The sequence below is a fragment of the Cynara cardunculus genome (genome assembly GCF_001531365.2).
Source record: "Cynara cardunculus var. scolymus isolate 2C chromosome LG 3, CcrdV1, whole genome shotgun sequence".
Taxonomy (NCBI): domain Eukaryota; kingdom Viridiplantae; phylum Streptophyta; class Magnoliopsida; order Asterales; family Asteraceae; genus Cynara; species Cynara cardunculus.
The window spans coordinates 35,408,456-35,414,442 of NC_037530.1; positions in this window are offsets into that span (position 1 = coordinate 35,408,456).

Below are 5,987 nucleotides of genomic sequence, written 5' to 3' on the forward strand. Positions count from 1 at the left end.
TTATATATAATAAAAGTTAATTTATTAATTAAAAAAGTTTGTGGTTATTGAGTTGTTCTCGCGTTTTCGTAAATCACAGGGGTTCTCGTTTGAACCTCCACCTATATATATATATATATATATATATTGCTTGTGAAAACACCTAAACTATCATATTTTTTCTACTGATTTGGAAGCATATCAAACAGTGATATTACGTAACGAAAAATAGCGAATCTAAAATCGTGTGCACATGGGTGAGATACATGTGTAGGTGTTGGTGACATGCACCATGTGATGTGTTGAAAATATAAAACATGATAAACACGATCTTATATGTTTTTTTTTATTGCAAGCATCAATGCTTTTTATTCGAGTTATTGTTTATACCATTAACCTTTTTCTCTTACCGTTTTATACTCCTGTATACTGCATTCTATACTTCTTTTCCTTTTTTTGAGTACAACATTTTGTATCAACATGTGTGTTTTTATAACTGAAATTCAAGAGTTTATCTGTTTCGACTTAAATGTTTGTATACCCAAATTCATTTTGTCATTTTACTTCAAATAATGATAGTAACCTCTGTATATATCGAGAGAAAGAGAGATCAAGTGCAAACCAGTTCATTAATACAAACTTTGCAAACACATTCCACCAATTAGAACGTGCCATATGTTTTTTTTTCCTTTTTGTTCTTTCTTTGATAGCAAAGGGTTTTATTGTCATTTTATATTTTTGATGGTTATTATTCATTTAATTACTATGCCTGATTATAGGAGATATTCTATATGTTTTGGTAATTGATTAAATATTGATTTTTTAAAAATTCTAAATTTACGATTTAATAAATGCTTTAATTTGCCATTTTAGCCTATGGTGCCAATTCCTTTAATATCCTATTTTTTTAATTAATTTTTATTAACAAAAATAGAAAAAAGTAATCTGAGTCTTTTGATAAATGAAATTTACGGTTATAAATGGTTTTGTAAAGTTTGTATAAATTGTTAGGTTTGCAATCGAAATCACCTCTTTATACATACATGCATACATACCTACCTTATAAAAAATTGAAAAACATTGTGATTAAAAAGACGGTTACAACTTTATTTTTAAATTAAAAATTCTCTTACTTCTTATTTTTAAAACTCGAAAAAAATATGAAATATTATGAATTTAGTCCCTAAAAATAATTATTTCCTTCGGTTTCCCTTTTTTAATTAATCAACATTAAAACATCTTGAGATTTATTTGTTTAAAAATATTTGTCAAAGATTTAGGGCCTGTTTATTTTTTAAAATTTGCCTCTTAATTTCTTCTTATGTCTGAATCGGTCAGACATATGGACTTTCAGATCGTTTGTTTTTCCCCCAAATTAAGAGCTGAATTCATAAGGTTTCCTCTGAATTTTTAAGTGGTAACCCTAGCTCTTAATACCTCTTATTTGTTTATCCGCCTCCTTACGTCGCTCTCATCCGCTTTCGTCCCATTCATCGATTAAAGCTGGTGTTCTTCATACATCGCAGATTCAAGCTGGTGTTCTGGTAATCTTCTCGATCTCTCTTTGGTTTCAGATTTCAGACGTAAAAATAAACAGTCTGACTAATTCAGATATCAGATTTCAGCACCATCTCTTAAAATTCAGAAGTGAATTCAGACTTTAGACTTCAACACCTCTTAAAAAACAAACGCCACCTTAATCTCAAAAATGAAAAGTATATTATAGAAAAATTATTAATTATTTCTTTTATTTTGTTTCTTCAATCGACATATATCGAAGTCACCATCAAGTAACATCCTACATTAAGGTCTTTTTGTTTTATAAGAAATGTTGAATTCTAAAGTCTTATTTCACTTCCCATTAATAAAAGTTGGTGCTGAAGTCTGAATATAAAAATCAATAAGACTGTTTTTGTAAACTGATAGATATATGAATCTGTATACTTTAAAAATATTACAACGATGAACTTATATACATTCATTCAATTTTATCTGTTTATTTATTATCATTACAAACTTCAAATGGAAACTCGTTTATGGCACATATTTCGTATTTTAAATTACTATTCCAATTTAACATTGGATTGAGTAAGGATCGATTTGAAAGCAAGATAATTCCAAAAACCTGTTGTCCCACAAATATAAATGAAATAAATACAAAAAATTAATTTAAAAAGTCAAAAATAGCAAGATAATCCATTTAAAATAATGTGGTATTATTTGATAGCAAGATAATCCAAATACATATTGCCCCATCCATAATCCATTTAAAATTCGGGTTTTTTTGTCTTTTCAGTTTTGGCAAATTCTTCAAATTTTGCATTTTATCTTATCCATACCCCATTCATATGAAAAGGAAAGGGTATTTTTGTCTTTTTATTTTACTATTTCTTCGAATCTTTGTATAAGAAAAACATGTAAAAATATTTTAATATTTAAAAGGAAAAGATTTTAGGTTTAAGAGAAAAATACTGGTATTACATACAAAATCACAAATAAAAAGTATGAGAGAAAACCTGTAAAAGAAAATAATAAGATTAGGAAGCCGTTTACCAAACACTTACTCGGTAAGCGTTTATCGAGTGTCACTATCTTCTAGCAAAGCATAACAACCGGTAAGTGACATGACAAGAACTAAGAAGTAAGAATCTTATTTGGTAAGTGAGAGATAAACTTTTATTCGGAAAACATTTATAGGGTAAAAGACGTTTATCAACGATCCATTTGGATGACATGGAATTTTACAAGGTAAGGGGCTGTTTACCCAAATGCTTACCCGGTAAGTGTTTACCTATAGGAGTCAATACTATAACTTATTTTGATGAGAAAGATTTTAGTACATCAAAACGTATCGAATACAACAATTTACCGGGTAAGCGCTTATCTGGGTAAGAGTCGTAATCTTCACTCACCAGGTAAGACTCTCCATCATTCTCATCGCTCTTACTCGGTAAGATTCTTGGCCCTTGTCATGTTCATCTGATAAGAAAATTTATTTGGTAAGCACATATCAAGTAAACGTTTAGTAAACGGCCCCTAAGATAAGTGATGGTGATGCTCTTACTGGTAGGCGTTTAGAAAACAACCCAAAAGAAGGCCGCAAATGCTATGAACAAAAGTTGAGGGGTTGATCAATGAGAAGAGACAAAGTCGAGGGGGGTTATATGACACTTCATTAAACTCAAAAATGAATCTTGCAGCAGCTTTTTTTTTTCTCTTTCTTTTTTGTTTTTCCGTTTTTGGAAGCGAAAGGTGCATATCATGCTCCTTTGACTTTGACCATGTTTTTTAAACTTCCCACGTGATTGGTGTATTATATGTTAAATCTCTTTTTTATATCACGCTTAAATTCACATTGTTCCATCTTTTATTTTTTAATTTAATTTATATAATTTTAATTCATTAATTTAATACAAATCATATAATTTAAAATTATTAAACTTTAATTATTATGATCTGAATATTTATGAAAAATGGTATTTATTATCATCAACGTTTTAAATTAAAAAACAGTCAAACTAGACTGGGAATGGGCGGGGACCTCAATCCTCATTCCCGATTACTTATCTCTATCCCTGTCCTTATCCCTGTCGGGGGATATAATCACATCCTCATCTCCAACGGAGAAACAAATTTTTTTTTCCGTTTGTGTAAGTTATTTTAAATTATATATGTGAGAGACAATATATGTTTAAATTTCAAACATTTTCAATAAACATAAAACCAAAATTAATTTAATTTAATACAAAAAACCACAACATTATAAAAGAACTAATAACTTAAAGCCAAAAAAAAATTTAATCAAAAAAACCTTAAATTCACATGTATCAAAAAGATATTGAGTAATATACAAAACTTATCGAGTAATTGTATTTTGACTTGACATCCAAAAACTTGCATATTAACACCTAAAAAATAACAATTTTAGATTATAAACCTAGTTAGGAAATAGAAAATTATAAATTAACGCTTTAGTTAAAATAAATAATATATATATATATATGTATATGTATAGATATATATAATTTATTAATTAATATATATACGAGTATGGTATGGGGCGGAGCGGGAGTGCGGGATTCGTCCCTATCCCTGTTCCTGTTCCCATCCCCGGTTTGAGACAAACGTGGATCCCCATCCCCATCCCCGTTTTAGAGGGGAATCCTCGTCCCCGACCGGGGCGGGTGGACCGGGTTCCTCTGCAGGTCGGGGCCTATTCCCATGCTTAAGTCAAACTATTTACGAAACCAAATATTCATTACAGATGGATGGCTAAAAGAATTTGATTTATTTATAAGTTGGAATAAAAGAATTAAAACCCATACGGTTTTTTTACCCTCTAAAATTAAGTATCGACGCGTTATTTGGTTATAGTCCTAAATGAACGGGTATTTCTGGATTTAAGTTCAAAAACCACAGTCTTAACTAATTAACGTAGTTCATCTTGTTTATTATCGACGTATGACTAGGTTACCAATCGGTTGAAGTCATACAACTATTTGTACTTTATAAATGATTCATTATCGAAACACTGTTATCGAAAAACAACTACTACTGTACTAGTTACACGACTTTGTTCCTATAGTTACTTCCTAAACAATATTTTTTTTATATCAACCCAGGTCCATTTGATATCCAAAAACTACTCAGCAACAGTCGGACAAGTGGAGAATGTTGGGGTGAACCAGAAAAGTTTGGGTAGAGCCGGATCTAAGCGTTAGCTAGATAAGCACCCTGTAGTAAGTAGATAGTATATTTAAATATAATTTATTAATCATAAGTTAGATTTAGTTTAGATGTAACTTGTTGCGGCTGTAAGGTCAGTGCATTTTTTGGCAATATTCCTACATCTTGAAATCATATTTCTTTTTCCTGTTTCGTGTAGGGCTAGGTAGGGGTAAGCAGCGGAATCGGGTACCCGTTTGCGGAACCAGAACCGTCTTGGAACCGCCGGTTCCGGAACCGATATGAGTGGTTCTGGTTCCGGTTCCTAAAATACGGAATCGATTGAGAACGGTTCCGGTTCCGGTTCTCAGTTTTTCGGAACTGTTACCCGCCGGGTACCCGGAACCGGCGGTTGTTTTTCAATAAAAAAATAATTGATTTTTTTCAATACCAAATTTATATTAAGTTACATCTTCAAATGACGCAGTTATTTTCATTCTTCATCTACTTTCTAGTTCTACTAAACTACAGTTCGTAGTATGTAATCGTTAAGTTTTGAACATTTACAATTATAGTATATAATCGTTAAACTTTGAACATTTTCTATTAGTTTATTATGGTTTGTAATCGTTAAAACAATATTTGTAACCATTATTCTGTATAATTTGTATTCTTGTTTAATTTAGTGTTTTGGCAATATTTTATTTTTATTTCTAAATAACAAAATTTTAATATTTCAGGAAGCGGGTACCCGGAACCGGAACCGGTTCCCGGCGGTTCCGGGTCCAAAAATTCAAGAATCGTTCTAACCGGTTAATTGGTTTTACACTTTAAACTCTAAATTTTATATTTTTATAAACTTAGTTAATCATATCACTCACAATATATTGGGTTCACATATGTCAGAGATTCACGGTTAAACGAAGTTGTAAAACCTTTGCAAGTTCTATTTTGAATATATATTCACAAACTTTTTTATATAATACTAATTAATTTATACGAATGTAAATTTTTTAATATCATCATATTGTTGAATAATAAATACAAAACATATATGTAAATTATATATATGTCATACAAGTTTGTCGTCTTATGTCACGCCTTAAAAAACGTCATATTCTCGTCATGACATGTAAGACTTCACGTTTAAGGTCACCGCCACGCCAGTTTTAACCTTGATTCCTTCTCACTCTAATCTTGTGTGTTTAAAATATCTGTATCTTCTATTTGAACCGGATTTTATTTTCCTTTATGGTTTGTACCTCTTTGTTAACTACTTGCATTTTAATGTGAGACATTATGCGTTCTCTCTTGATTTCAGTATGATTATTACTTCTATTTAT